Source organism: Salmo trutta, chromosome 35 (assembly GCF_901001165.1).
Source record: "Salmo trutta chromosome 35, fSalTru1.1, whole genome shotgun sequence".
NCBI classification, from domain to species: Eukaryota; Metazoa; Chordata; class Actinopteri; order Salmoniformes; family Salmonidae; genus Salmo; species Salmo trutta.
Genome location: NC_042991.1, coordinates 16,181,653 through 16,198,079, shown reverse-complemented (window position 1 = coordinate 16,198,079; position 16,427 = coordinate 16,181,653). Strand labels below are relative to the sequence as shown.

The window sequence follows — 16,427 nt, the reverse complement described above, 5'->3', positions numbered from 1 at the left end:
GAATAACTTCAACCTCTGTCTGAAGAGCTCCGAATAGCAGGCAGTGCAGCGGAAACTAGGGTTACGGTTTCAGTCTACCATACATGACAAGTTACAAACAATGATTCAAAATAAAATTACAAGCTGTCAATGAAACAATTAAAAAGTATGAAAAAGAGACTTACGTAAGTAGCCTGGACCTTTGTCAATGGAATTGTGATATGAAAAATGGTGATTATTCTAAATAATCATTTGCACAACGTAATAATGCATCCCTCTACCAGTACACATCTGCTTTCAACATTGCTCCACTGCCACAGGAATTCAGCAGGAGGCTGTGTGGGCTCCAATACTGAGGGTTGCCATCCAGGTGAGACATCTAGACCAGTCTGCAGTCTGACACAAACAGGGGTCTGTGCCCTTAGGAAATAACGGATCGATCAGTGTGGGACGGCTGCCCTAAAAACCAACGCTGACAACACGCCCTTAACTTTGTTTGAATTAATAAACAATGAGCTATTTATAGCTCCTTTTTTCAGTGTGTATCTGCAAACGCTGATCTGAACACTGCACTCAAAACCAAAACGAGTTGTTTTAAGAAGTGACAGTCACGCTGTTTGACCGACATGAGGTCTGTGGAAACTGGAAAGGTTGAGAATAACGGGATGCGTTTTTCAGCTTTCAAGTTGAGTTCATGATTATGGGGTGAGACCTGTGAAACTACCAGGTATGCAGCAGGAGGCAAAGAACCTCATCCCTTCAATTAAAGCTAATAGACAGCAATTATGAGGACTCAGTCAAGACAGTTAATAACTTGAGCCTAATAACATCTTGGAAACTACAAGCACATGCCTGAGAGGACTATGTATGAGGACTTTGGCATTTGTATTCTAGTGTCGGAGAAGCTTTTGACAAGGCTGACCCTTTGGCCCATTTCCACAGCTGGGTTTTACATACCTTTATGAAGTTGGCTTGCTCAAGGCTAGTACAGTGTCTTAAGTTAAAATAGGTAAATAAACTAGTCTGCTGTAGTAATCATAACGTCATGCTGCAAACAATCAATGTGAAGCTCAAATGAAGATAAACAAGAAAAGTGTTGTTTCTATTGTATACATTAATAACCATCGTTTATTATACATAATGCATTGCTCCACAGATAAGGAATTAAAAAATACAATTGTAATATGTTGCACCATTATGACATATGAAACCATATAAAATAATTTGTCAAACGGAGTTTTTGTTAAATCTTCAAAAGTATGCTGTGACTACCATTTTTATTTTTATTTTTTTACACGAAGCTGCTGTCAAACAAGAAGCTTATCCGTTATGTCGATAGGCCTATATGATCATATTAGCCTACCAAATATAATGTTGATCAACTTAAGTTATGTAGGCTACACAATGAGAGGAAAACGCGTGTAAAACTAATATTCTGAGAGGAAGCTCCACCGGTGTTCAGAAAAAGACCGGGACATCCCATTAGGCGTAACATCACTTGCCCTTTTCATTATGTCGTTCCGATACTTTGCAGCAGCGGAGACGGAATCCGCTATCTGTATATTATTATAAAACCCCTCTTTAGTACCATACACAGTAGGAACAACAGACGCATATATATATTTAAACCATTTAGATTATGGGGTATAAAAACATCCGTATTTTCAGAGAATCAATGCATAGTCGACATTTAACGGATACATAAAAAAAAGTACACCGTTTCACAGGTTTGATACCTTATCGAAGTGTTGGAGCTCTAGATGTTTGCGTTCCGTTCGTGCTCGTCGAAGTTTAAAATATTCACCGAAAATGGCTTCGGTTTACAGTATCCACCACTTGTTCAACTAAAAAAAAACACTCCAAAAAAAGAGCAACAAGTCGCAGCGAAAGAAGTCAGAAACTAACGGGGAAGCGGACAGCCAGAATGACAAACACATGCACCCTGTCTCGGGTAGGCGGAGGGCTGGGACTGCGCACTAGCCCACTGATAGGATGTTTATGATGCTCTGAGACTTTTAACCCAATCAGTGCCTCTGCAGCACACGCCAGCTGGAGGAACGGAGGTTCAACACCACTGGTAAACAGCACAACAAACTAACATTTCAGTCTTATGAGTCTCTGACTTATTTCATTGTCACGACAGGAAAAGGAAGAAAAAAAATATTAGGAGCTTGTTTTAGGATGAAAATGTTATTCAGTCAATCACTGACTATTATTGAGAGGTTTCTAAGTCCCAGATTCAATCCAATCGTGCTTTGTCCGCTATGCACCTTTTAAGGCCAACGTTATGTTCACGGTAAATGCTGCATATGTAGGCTCAATCGGACATTGCTATTAACGCGGATCTACCGCGGATCATATTGAATCTAGGCATCTAAATGCATTTTACACAAATTCCCAGTCAGAGGATGTGTGCGAGAAAAATGACCCAACATCAAGTTTACACATTATACTGACCAATAAAATCAGCTGTCAACAGACTACTTATGTCGTGAAATAATCACTTCTTTATGACCCCATCCATGGCGTCATACATCAAATGAAAGATTGTACACTAGAAGTGTTCAGTCCTTTGGCTGTGTTCTGTATAACTTAATCATCCGCTAAAATATACTCCCCTTTACCTCATAGACCTCTCCACCCTGCCCATTACCATTGAAATAACTGTGGTTTGATTGAAAACTCACAGTGGACTTTCTGATAATAACCAAACACAAGCAACAGTTGAACCACACAGCAAAATGATGACCATATCCTTTGGACTGTTTCACCAACATGTTGCCCCCCTGTCATATCTCCATTATACCATGCAATATCACAATCTTTCCACAAGATGAAACACGGAAGAGCTCATCTTCCAGACTCCTGGAAAATCACTTTTTGTGCTCGGAGCATTCTGCTCAGTGGTTCTTCGTCACGTGGAATCATGGGAAGAGAGAGGTCATACCTGGCTTTAATTTCAGCTGTCTGCTAGCATCAGGACACAGTTCATGTAGCACACCATAATATGCAGTGCACTGCAGTAGGGTGCTGGCTACATGGAAAGTATCCTAGGTTTTCTATGTTTAGAACAGTTGTGTTTAAGACAAGTCAACTTTCATTGAATCGTAAACTGCTGTATACATTGTGGTGTGTTATACAGTATATATTTACAATTCTGTAGCTTCAATAAGCTATCGTAATGTTACCCTAGCAGCACTTCTCCACATCCAACACAAATCTTTAGACAAACACTTTCCCTGTTTAAATGAACACGAGCCAACAATAACAATATAGCCTAATGTAGGCCTACTTGCAAAGCAGACATCCAGTAGGCCTACACTACATTACGTAGGCTACAAATAGAAAATAACAAGGGATTTATAAAAATAACAACTCAGAACGAAGAAGGTCCCATTCAACAAGAAAGCTTGTGCGTGTGACCAAACATGATTATCACCTATTAATATACAGTTGAGTACAGGCTATATTACAGGCTGGTTAGCTCTGTGTGAATAAACAGCTTTACGGTTAAAGGGCAGTGCCTATAGCCCCATTAAACCTCATGAGTGGGTAGGATTATCACACTAAAGCCTGGCGTATCAGTATCCAGCCATGCCTGTGGTGGTCATGTGCCTGGTCAGCCCAGGCCATCCGAGTGGAGCGAGGATTCCCCCTTTGAAATAACAAGAGCCTGGCTGGCTGGCGGGCCGCTGCAGCCCTGGACGGGGAAACCACATCAAAGGGCACAGTAACTGGAAGGAGCTGTAATCAAAGCATACTGGTCCCAGCAATGATCACCCACAGCTCATCAAACTGACAGGGTCAGCCAACAACAAAAAAAATGGAAAAAAGGAGAAAATGAAGGGAAGTAGGAAGGGAGAGAGAGTTGTTTCTAAACTCTTACAGGAATTGACTTGGAGTAAGACAATTGTTCCCTGTTAAGATTTGGAGCGCCAATGGAAATATGCTAAAGTTTTGAAATAGCATGATCAATTGGAGCTTGTACTTCCTAAATGCAAGGATCAAAATAATGTTGAAAGTACTTGGGTGACAAAAAAAATACTGTAGACAACTGAATGATCCCACACAAAAGATGCACATTCGGGTTTACACAGATGCAAAATACATTTAAGCCTGCATGCTTAAACAAAATGCAGCACAAATGCCCAAGGTAGAGCCAAAGCCGCTCCCTCTTGCACATTCCAAGGACATAAAACATCAAACAGCTAAGAGAAAAAAAACACGCACTGCACGAAGCCTTCCTGCTATAAATTAAACATGATCCAACTCGCTTTTGATTTGGAAGCACATTTACGGTGACCTAATAGGCAATCATGAAAGCTGAAATCAGGCAGGAACCGTCAGGTAATGTTACAACCCCATTGTGCAACCCCTGCATGTGGTAATGAGGGGGGGGGGGGGCAGTATCTTGCAGCATTGCTCACATTGCTCTGTGGCTTCTGTGTGTCTGGGTTTCGGAAAACCCAGGGAAACCCAATCCCCTCTCACACCTCTAGAGTAAGGACGGACATCTCCCGCCCGATTAACGCTCCCCAAGTCCGCAGGGACAGCCAAGACTTACTGCCAGAGACAGGCAAGACCCAAAGAGAATAATTAGGCCTAAATCTAAGACTATTACAGTACACTAAACTGTATCTGCACTAACTGAGGCCTCACCTCTCCCGTCTCCCCATGACCAAAGACAGAAGAATAGTCAAATGTGCTGAATAATCCTCTTTGTCTAGTTGGAGATTCACGGGAAGCGCAAGGAATTGCTGGAGTAGCTGGAGAAAGTTAAACTACATCCATATGACCTGCCTCCTTCCCGGAAGAGAAGAAAAACATGAAAATAAGCTTGAAAAATCTTGGCTTGAAATAAAAGAGATAGTGGAGTGATGTAGCTGGATGGCCGTAGTGCTAAACTGCATTCCTCTCATAGGTGTTGATGGACAGCTTGGAGGTGTAAATGAGATCACAAGCACCTGTTCTATACTCAAATCAAATCACATTTTTATTTGTCACACACACCGAATACAGCAAGTGTAGACCTTACCGTGAAAATGCTTACAAACCCTTAACTAACAATGCAGTTCAAGAAACAGAGTTAAGACAATATTTACAAAATAAACTAAAGTAAAAAATGTAAATCAAAAAGTAACAAGTAAATTACATAACAATAACTAGGCTATATACAGGGGGTACCGGTAGCGAGTTAATGTGTGGGGGTACAGGTTAGAGGTCATTTGTAAAGTGACTATGCATAGATAATAAACAGTGAGTAGCAGCAGCATAAAAACAAAGGAGGGGTGGGGTAAATGTAAATAGTCCAGGTGGCCATTTGATTCATTGTTCGACAGTCTTATGGCTTGAGGGTAGAAGCTGTTAAGGAGCCTTTTGTTCCTAGACTTAGCGCTCCGGTACCGCTTGCCGTGCGGTAGCAGAGACAACAGTCTATGACTTGGGTGACTGGAGTCTTTGACAATTTTTTGGGCCTTCCTCTGACACCGCCTAGTATATAGGTCCAGTGATGTACTGGGCCATCCACGATCAGCTCCTTTGTCTTGCTCACATTGAGGGAGAGGTTGTTGTCCTGGCACCACACTGCCAGGTCTCTGACCTCCACCCTATAGGCGGTCTCATCGTTGTCAGCAATCAGTCCTACCACTGTTGTGTTGTCAGTAAACTTAATGATAGTGTTGGAGTCGTGCTTGGCCACGCAGTCGTGGGTGAACAGGGAGTACAAGAGGGCACTAAGCACGCACCCCTGAGGGGGCCCAGTGTTGAGGATCAGCGTGGCAGAAGTATTGTTGATGCTTTGCCTGTTTGACGGTTTGTCTGAGGGCATAGCGGGATTTTTTTAGAAGTGTCCGGATTAGTGTCCTGCTCCTTGATAGACTGCTCACTTTGACAGACTGACGGCAGAGCCAATGAAATTACATTTCTGTTATTTGCTGATAAATGGTTTGTCCTTTCCTTTCAAGTCCTCTCAGGATGGAATAGGCCTATTATTGTGATGATCAAGAACAAACTTATTTTAGGTCACAAGGAATTACTAGGACAAACACTTGACAATCCCAAAACACAAACCGACAAAACAACTTAGATTTCTATGTTTGGGATGACAAGGGGAAATGATTCTTAGAACAGTGGGTTGTTCTTCAGCCTTGCTCCAGCTTTGGACTGGGACGTAACCTCCCACCCCACAACCACCCTCATAAAGCCCTTTGGCACAAAAGCAGGCTCTGCCCTCTAATACAGTTGTTTTTATAAAGGATTTCACATGGTGTCAGGGCTTTGGAGCAGTGTGACTGGGCCTTTGTCCTCCATTCGCATACAGCGGCAGTGCACCCTCTGCTTTCTCTCTCTCCACCTCAGTCCCCTTTCCACCTCTTCTCCTCAAGTGCTAGAGGAGCCACCTCGGTATACTTCCTCTTCTGGTCATGACACATTTTTAAAAAGGAAAAATGACGCTATATTTATCTCAACATTGAATCATTTCTGTGTAAAAATCAAGTACCTTACTGTGATTGTTTTCAGTTAAAATTGTAAAAAGAAATATATATATCTTCTGAGCAAAGAGCCCTTTCTTAAACAAGGATTTTGCTAGGACTGTCTGGGAGTGGTCTGAGTGGAGAGGGGAAAACTGAAAACTAGCTCTTATTGGCAGAGGTTTGGAACTCTCTTTCTTATTGGTCTATTAACTAATTTACTGCCGGGTGATGTCACCACCAGGCAGGCCAAAACTCCATCCCACCAAAACAGGCTGAAATTTCAGGCAGTCTTTTCAAACAGCTCTTACACTAAAAGGGCTTTATCATCATTTTCAAAATGTCACAGTATGATTTCAACCTCATAGCGTGGAAATACACTGCTCAAAAAAATAAAGGGAACACTTAAACAACAGAATGTAACTCCAAGTCAATCACACTTCTGTGAAATCAAACTGTCCACTTAGGAAGCAACACTGATTGACAATACATTTCACATGCTGTTGTGCAAATGGAATAGACAACAGGTGGCAATTATAGGCAATTAGCAAGACACCCCCAATAAAGGAGTGGTTCTGCAGGTGGGGACCACAGACCACTTCTCAGTTCCTATGCTTCCTGGCTGATGTTTTGGTCACTTTTGAATGCTGGCGGTGCTTTCACTCTAGTGGTAGCATGAGACGGAGTCTACAACCCACACAAGTGGCTCAGGTAGTGCAGCTCATCCAGGATGGCACATCAATGCGAGCTGTGGCAAGAAGGTTTACTGTGTCTGTCAGCGTAGTGTCCAGAGCATGGAGGCGCTACCAGGAGACAGGCCAGTACATCAGGAGACGTGGAGGAGGCCGTAGGAGGGCAACAACCCAGCAGCAGGACCGCTACCTCTGCCTTTGTGCAAGGAGGAGCAGGAGAAGCACTGCCAGAGCCCTGCAAAATGACCTCCAGCAGGCCAGAAATGTGCATGTGTCTGCTCAAACGGTCAGAAACAGACTCCATGAGGGTGGTATGAGGGCCCGACGTCCACAGGTGGGGGTTGTGCTTACAGCCCAACACCGTGCAGGATGTTTGGCATTTGCCAGAGAACACCAAGATTGTCAAATTCGCCTCTGGCGCCCTGTGCTCTTCACAGATGAAAGCAGGTTCACACTGAGCACGTGACAGACGTGACAGAGTTTGGAGACGCCGTGGAGAACGTTCTGCTGCCTGCAACATCCTCCAGCATGACCGGTTTGGCGGTGGGTCAGTCATGGTGTGGGGTGGCATTTCTTTGGGGGGGCCGCACAGCCCTCCATGTGCTCGCCAGAGGTAGCCTGACTGCCATTAGGTACCGAGATGAGATCCTCAGACCCCTTGTGAGACCATATGCTGGTGCGGTTGGCCCTGGGTTCCTCCTAATGCAAGACAATGCTAGACCTCATGTGACTGGAGTGTGTCAGCAGTTCCTGCAAGAGGAAGGCATTGATGCTATGGACTGGCCTGCACGTTCCCCAGACCTGAATCCAATTGAGCACATCTGGGACATCATGTCTCGCTCCATCCACCAACGCCACGTTGCACCACAGACTGTCCAGGAGTTGGCGGATGCTTTAGTCCAGGTCTAGGAGAAGATCCCTCAGGAGACCATCCGCCACCTCATCAGGAGCATGCCCAGGCGTTGTAGGGAGGTCATACAGGCACGTGGAGGCCACACATACACTACTGAGCCTCATTTTGACTTGTTTTAAGGACATTACATCAAAGGTGGATCAGCCTGTAGTGTGGTTTTCCACATTAATTTTGAGTGTGACTCCAAATCCAGACCTCCATGGGTTGATAAATTGGATTTCCATTGATTATTTTTGTGTGATTTTGTTGTCAGCACATTCAACTATGTAAAGAAGAAAGTATTTAATAAGATTATTTCTTTCATTCAGATCTAGGATGTGTTGTTTAAGTGTTCCCTTTATTTTTTTGAGCAGTATATATATTACTGAGTTACAGTTCTTATGAGCAAAATCAGTCAATTGAAACAAATTCATTAGGCCCTAATCTATGGATCTCACATGACTGGGAATACAGATATGCATCTGTTGGTCACATACAGTGCCTTCAGAAAGTATTCAGACCCCTTGACTTTTTCCACATTGTTACAATACAGTCTTATTCTAAAATGGATTAAATAAATAAAAAATCCTCAGCAATCCACACACAATATACCCCATAATGACAAAGTGAAGTTTTTTTTTAAACATTTTAGCAAATGTATTAAAAACAGAAATACCTCATTTACATAAGTATTCAGACCCTTTGCTATGAGACTCAAAATTGAGCTCAGGTGCATCTTGTTTCCATTGATCATCCTTGAGATGTTTCTACAACTTGATTGGAGTGCACCTGTGGTAAATTCAATTGACTGGACATGGATTTGGAAAGGCACACACCTGTCTATATAAGGTCCCACAGTTTACAGTGCATGTCAGAACAAAAACCAAGCTGTGAGGTTGAAGGAATTGTCCGTAGAGTTCCGAGACAGGATTGTGTCGAGGCACAGATCTGGGGAAGGGTACCAAAACATGTCTGCAGCATTGAAGGTCCCCAAGAACACAGTGGCCTCATTCTTAAATGGAAGAAGTTTGGAACCACCCAGGCTCTTCCTAGAGCTACCTGCCCGGCCAAACTGAGCAATCGGTGGGGAAGGGGCTTGGTCAGGGAGGTGAGCAAGAACCCGATAGTCACTCTGACAGAGCTCCAGAGTTCCTCTGTGGAGATGGGAGAACCTTCCAGAAGGACAACCATCTCTGCAGCACTCTACCAATCAGGCCTTTTTATGGTAGAGTGGCCAGACGGAAGCCACTCCGCAGTAAAAGGCACATGCCAGCCCGCTTGTTGTTGCCCAAAAGGCACCTAAAAACTCTCAGACCATGAGAAAACAAGATTATCTCGTCTGATGAAACCAAGATTGAATTCTTTGGCCTGAATGCCAAGCGTCATGCCTGGAGGAAATCTGGCACCATCCCTATGGTGTAGCATGGTGGTGTCAGCATCATGTGGTGGGGATGTTTTTCAGTTGCAGGGACTGAGAGACTAGTCAAGATCAAGGGAAAGATGAACTGAGCAAAGTACAAAATTATGAAAACCTGCTCCAGAGCGCTCACAACCTCAGACTGGGGCGAAGGTTCCCCTTTCAACAGGACAATGACCCTAAGCACACAGCCAAGACAATGTAAAAGTGGCTTCAGGACAAGTTCCTGAATGTCCTTGAGTGGCTCAGCCAGAGACAATCACTTTTTATAGCTACTGTTTACAGGCCTCCTGGACCATATACAGCATTCCTCACTGAGTTCCTGGAATTTCTATCGGACCTTGGAGTCATGGCAGACAATATTCACATTTTTGGTGACTTTAATATTCACATGGAAAAATCCACAGACCCACTCCAAAAGGCTTTCAGAGCCATCATCGACTCAGTGGGTTTTGTCCAACATGTCTCCGGACCTACTCACTGCCACAGTCATACTCTGGACCTAGCTTAGTCCCGTGGAATAAATATTGTGGATCTTAATATGGGCAGGTGGGACGGTATAGTCCACCTGGCCAACATCCGGTGAAATTGCAGAGCGCAAAATTCAAACTACAGTATTATAAATATTTAACTTTCATAAAAGCACAAGTGTAATACATAAAAATAAAGCTTAACTTCTTGTTAATCCAGCCGCTGTGTCAGATTTCAAAAAGGCTTTACGGCGAAAGCAAACCATGCGATTATCTGAGGACAGCGCCCCGCATACAAACACATGAAAAACATATTTCAACCAGGCAGGTGCGACACGAAAGTCAGAAATAGCGATATAAAAAATGCCTTACCTTTGATGATCTTCTTCTGTTGGCACTCCAAAAGGTCCCAGTTACATCACAAATGGTCCTTTTGTTCGATAATGTCCTTCTTTATATCCATAAAAACTCAGTTTAGCTGGTGCGCTTCAGTCAATGATCCACCCAGTTTCCCTCCATCAAAATGCATACAAAATGAATCCCAAACGTTACTAATAAACTTTTCCAAACAAGTCAAACAACGTTTATAATCAAACCTTAGGTACCCTAACACATAAATAAACGATAAAATTTAAGACGGAGAATCGTTATTGTCTTTACCGGAGAAAAATACGAAAGAACACGCTCTCTTCCACGCGCTTGGAAACACTACAGCCAAAATGGGAGCCACCTAGAAAAACTACAATTTCTGGCTCATTTAAAAAAAAAAAAACAGCCTGAAACTCTTTCTAAAGAAAGTTGACATCTAGTGGAAGCCCTAGGAACTGCAATCTGGGAGCTTATAATAAAAGTGATAGCCATTGAAAATAGTGGTAGGCCGAATTGTATTTTGGGGGGGGATGGTTTGTCCTCGGGGTTTCGCCTGCCATACTTCCGTCATCATGAAGTGCTTTGAGAGACTAGTCAAGGACCATATCACCTCCACCCTACCTGACACCCTAGACCCACTCCAATTTGCTTACCAACCCAATAGGTCCACAGACAATGCAATCGCCATCACACTGCCCTAACCCATCTGGACAAGAGGAATACCTATGTAAGAATGCTGTTCATCGATTACAGCTCAGCATTTAACACCATAGTACCCTCCAAACTCGTCATTAAGCTCAAGACCCTGGGTCTCGACCCCGCCCTGTGCAACTGGGTCCTGGACTTCCTGACAGGCCGCCCCCAGGTGGTGAGGGTAGGTAACAACATCTCCACCCTGCTGATCCTCAACACTGGGTCCCCACAAGGGTGCGTTCTCAGCCCTCTTCTGTACTCCCTGTTCACCCACAACTGCGTGGCCATGCACGCATCCAACTCAATCATTAAGTTTGCAGACGACACTACAGTGGTAGGCTTGATTACCAACAACGACGAGACGGCCTACAGGGAGGAGGTGAGGGCCCTCGGAGTGTGGTGTCAGGAAAATAACCTCGCACTCAATGTCAACAAAACAAAAGAGATGATCGTGGACTTCATGAAACAGCAGAGGGAGCAGCCCCTATCTACATTGACGGGACAGTAGTGGAGAGGGTGGAGAGTTTTAAGTTCCTCGGCGTACACATCGCGGACAAACTGAAATGGTCCACCCACACAGACAGCGTGGTGAAGAAGGCGCAGCAGCGCCTCTTCAACCTCAGGAGGTTGAAGAAATTCGGCTTGTCACCAAAAACACTCGCAAACTTTTATAGATGCACAATCGAGAGCATCCTGTCGGGCTGTATCACCGCCTGGTACGGCAGCTGTTCCACCCATAACCGGAAGGCTCTCCAGAGGGTAGTGAGGTCTGCACAACGCATCACCGGGTGCAAACTACCTGCCCTCCAGGACACCTACACCACCCGATGTCACAGGAAGGCCAAAAAGATCATCAAGGACAGCAACCACCCAAGCCACTGCCTGTTCACCCCGCTAACATCCAGAAGGTGAGGTCAGTACAGGTGCATCAAAGCTGGAACCGAGAGACTGAAAAACAGCTTCTATCTCAAGGCCATCAGACTGTTACAGCCATCACTAACATTGAGTGGCTGCTGCCAACATACTGACTCAACTCAAGCCACTTTAATAATGGGAAATTGATGTAATCAATTTATCACTTGACACTTTATATTAGATAATGTTTACATAACCTACATTATTCATCTCATATGTATATACTGTACGCCATGCCATCTTGATGTAATTAGATGCATCACTAGCCACTTTAAACAATGCCACTTTATATAATGTTTTCATAACCTACATTACTCATCTCATATGTATATACACTGTACTCCATACCATCTATTACATCTTGCCTATGCCGTTCGGCCATCACTCATTTATATATTTTTATGTACATATTCGTATTCATTCCTTTACACTTGTGTGTACAAGGTAGTTGTTGTGGAATTGGTAGCTTACTTGTTAGATATTACTGCATGATCGGAACTAGAAGCACAAGCATTTCGCTACACTTGCATTAACACCTGCTAACCATGTGTATGTGACAAATAAATTTGATTTGATATCAGTTCTGTTATACTCACAGATAATTTTAACAGTTATAGAAACTTTAGAGTGTTTTCTATCCAAATCTACCAATTATACGCATATCCTAGCTTCTGGGCCTGAATAACAGGCAGTTTACTTTGGGCACGCTTTTCATCCGGACGTCAAAATACTGCTCCCTACCCAAGAGAGGTGAATGTTTTTCCTCATAATCCTGGACTATCGGACCACCATTTTATTATGTTTGCAAACGCAACAAATAATCTACTCAGACCCCAACCAAGGACCATCAAAAGCCGTGCTATAAATTCTCAGACAACCCAAAGATTCCTAGATGCCCTTCCAGACTCCCTCCACCTACCCAAGAACATCAGTGTACAAAACCGGTTATCCACCTAACTGGGGAACATAATTTAACCTTGCGCAATACCCTAGATGCAGTCGCACCCCTAAAAACAAAACATTTGTCATAAGAAACTATAATCTCCCTGGTATACCGAAAATACCCGAGCCCTGAAGCAAGCTTCCAGAAAATTGGAACCGAAATGGCGCTACACCAAACTGCAAGTCTTCCGACTAGCTTGGAAAGACAGTACCGTGCAGTATCAAAAAGCCCTCACTGCTGTCCGATCATCCTATTTTTCCAAATTAATTGAGGAGAATAAGAACAATCCAAAATGTATTTTTGATACTCTCGCAAAGCAAACTAAAAAGCAGCATTCCCTAAGAGGATGGCTTTCAGTTCAGCAGTGATAAATTCATGAACTTCTTTGATGAAAAGATCATGATCATTAGAAAGAAAATTACAGACTCCTCTTTAAATCTGGCTATTTCTCCAAAGCTCAGTTGTCCTGAGTCTGCACAACACTGCCAGGACCTAGGATCAAGGGAGACACTCAAGTTTTTTAATTCTATATCTCTTGACACATTGATGAAAACAGTTACGGCCTCTAAACCTTCAAGCTGCATACTGGACCCTATTACAACTAAACTACTGAAAGAGCGGCTTCCTGTGCTTGGCCCGCCTATGTTGAACATAATAAACGGCTCCCTATCCACCGGATGTGTACCAAACTCACTAAAAGTGGCAGTAATAAAGCCTCTCTTGAAAAAGCCAAACCTTGACCCAGGAAATACAAAAAACTAAATCAGCCTATATCGAATCTCCCATTCGTCTCAAAATGTTTTGAAAAATCTGTTGCACAGCAAATTACTGCCTTCCTGAAGACAAACAATGTATACGAAATGCTTCATTCTGGTTTTAGACCCCATCATAGCACTGAGACTGCACTCAAAGGTGGTAAATTACCTTTTAATGGTGTCAGACCAAGGCTCCGCATTTGTCCTCGTGTTCCAAGACCTTAGTGCTGCTTTTGATACCATCGATCACCACATTTTTTGGAGATTGGAAACCCAAATTGGTTTACACGGACAAGTTCTGGCCTGGTTTAGATCTGTCGGAAAGACATCAGTTTGTCTCTGTGGATGGTTTGTCCTCTGACAAATCAACTGTACATTTCGGTGTTCCTTAAGGTTCCGTTTTAGGACCACTATTTTAATTTTTTTATTGAATATCCGAAACATACAATATACTTGCAGGGAAGCCGCTCAACAACTACACCATAAAAGTCATCCAACAGACTCCCATTCAGAGCAACACCTAGAAGCATCCAGGGTCAATGCCCTGCTCAAGGGCACATTGACAGATCTCCCACCAGGCCAAAAAACGTGAACCCAAACCCTCCAAAATTCCCCCACAGTTCCCCAATAGCTGTCCCTCAACCATTCGAGACCCCTCCCACAGTCCCCCCACAGGTTTCCTGTGGCACAGTTGGTAGAGCATGGTGTTTGCAATGCCAGCATGGTGTGTGCAATGCCAGGGTTGTGGGTTCGATTCCCACGTGGAGCCAGTACAAAAAAATACAAATAAAATAATTTAAAAAAAATTGATGAAATGTATGCCTTCACTACGGTAAGTCGCTCTGGATAAGAGCGTCTGCTAAATGACTAAAATGTAAATGATATAAATGTAAGAATAAAAATACAATTAATTCCATTCCGCACCCCTATATATAAATAAATAAATAAATATAAATAAATAAATATATATCGACCGATTATGATTTTTCAACGCCGATACCGATGCCGATTATTGGAGGGGCAAAAGGCCTGCTGCCGATTAATGGTCCGTTTTTTTTTTGTTTATTTATTTGTAATAATGACAATTACAACAATACTGAATTAACACTTATTTTAACTTAAAATAATACATCAATAAAATCTATTTAGCCTCAAATAAATAATGAAATATGTTCAATTTGGTTTAAATAATGCAAAACCAAAGTTTTTTTTACTTTTATTTACACACTAATAAATAAAAAGGACATCAAGGACAACTAAAATCATAACAGCAATGCCAACTGTATATGTTTGTGTGCATGTCTGGCATTATTACATGTATATGTGCGTTTATTTGAATGAGAGTGTGTGTATATGCATGTGTACAAACACCTGCATGGCATCAGCCTCAGGCAAACCAGCATCAACTGTAAAAACACTGCCCTTCAGTGTCATTCAAACATAATAAAAAGTATGTTTTATTTTGACTTTATTTTTTACTTTTATCTTTGACCATCTTTAGGACCACTATTGTTTTCACTATAGGTTGGGTTTCTGTATAGCACTTTGTGACATCGGCTGATGTAGAAAGGGCTTAATAAATACATTTGATTGATTGATTGACTGAAATCTGTAGGAGATTCTTTTGCAGCCAATCCTCATTCTGGGTGAGAATAAGCTCAATTACAGGATCTGGCCATCCGTTGGCCTGCCTGTTTTCTGGGGACTGTGTTGTTGCAGCCAATCACAGTGACAGCCAGAGTGGATTTGTCCATCCCATGATGTAAGAAGGGCTTTATAAATACATTTGATTGATTGAATGATTGACTTGAACCCGATCGAACATCTCTGGAGAGACCTGAAAATAGCTGTGCAGCAACACTCCCCTTCTAATCTGACTGAGCTTGAGCGGATCTGCAGAGAAGAATGGGAGAAACTCCCCAAATATAGGTGTGCCAAGCTTGTAGCGTCATACCCAAGAAGACTCAATGCTGTAATTGCTGCCAAAGGTTCTTCAACAAAGTACTGAGTAAAGGGTCTGATTACTTGTGTAAATGTGATTTCAGTTTTTAATTTTTTATAAATGTGCAAAAATGTAAAAATAAACTGGTTTCACTTTGCCATTATGGGGTATTGTGTGCAAATTAATGAGGGAAAAAACTATTTAATACATTTTAGAATAAGGCTGTAACGTCACAAAATGTGGAAAAAGTCAAGGGGTCTGAATACTTTCCAATGGCACTGTATCTTTAAAAACAAAAAATGGGCCTCAATGTGCCTCAGGTTCTCGTCACAGTATTTTTGTGCATTCAAATTGCTATCGATAAAATGCAATTGTGTTGGTTGTCCATAGCTTATGCCTGCCTATACCATAACCCCACTGCCACCATGGGGCACTCTGTTCACAATGTTAACATCAGAAAACCGTTCGTCCACATGACTACATACACATGGTCTGCGGTTGTGAGGCTGGTTGGACGTACTGCCAAATTCTCTAAAATGATGTTGGAGGAGGCTTATGGTAGAGATATTAAAATAAAATTCTCTGGCAACAGCTCTGGTGGACATTCCTGCACACTCCCTCAAAACTTCAGTGACAAAACTGCACATTTTAGTGTGGCCTTTGATTGTCCCCAGCACAAGGTGCACCTGTGTAAGGACCATGTTGTTTAATCAGATTTTTTATATGCCACACCTGTCAGGTGGATGGATTATCTTGACAAATGAGAAATGCTCACTAACAGGGATGTAAACAAATTTGTGCACAAAACTGAGGGAAATAAACTTTGTGTGTATGGAAAATTTCGGGCATATTTTATTTCAGCTCATGAAACATGGGACCAACACTTTACA

General features: G+C 42.6%; 1 protein-coding gene across 2 annotated transcripts in view; it reads right to left on the bottom strand.

The window, feature by feature from the left end:
• LOC115174709 (protein dispatched homolog 1-like) overlaps window positions 1-16,427 on the bottom strand; it is a 77,771-nt gene that overhangs the window by 26,966 nt on the left and 34,378 nt on the right. Inside the window, exon 1 of one of the 2 annotated variants that reach the window (XM_029733505.1) lies at window positions 1,716-2,010. The exons of the other annotated variant lie outside the window; for it this stretch is intronic. The gene's annotated coding sequence lies outside the window, so the exon portion shown is untranslated. Of the gene's footprint in view, window positions 1-1,715; window positions 2,011-16,427 lie in introns of those variants that run through there. 2 annotated transcript variants of the gene reach the window in all.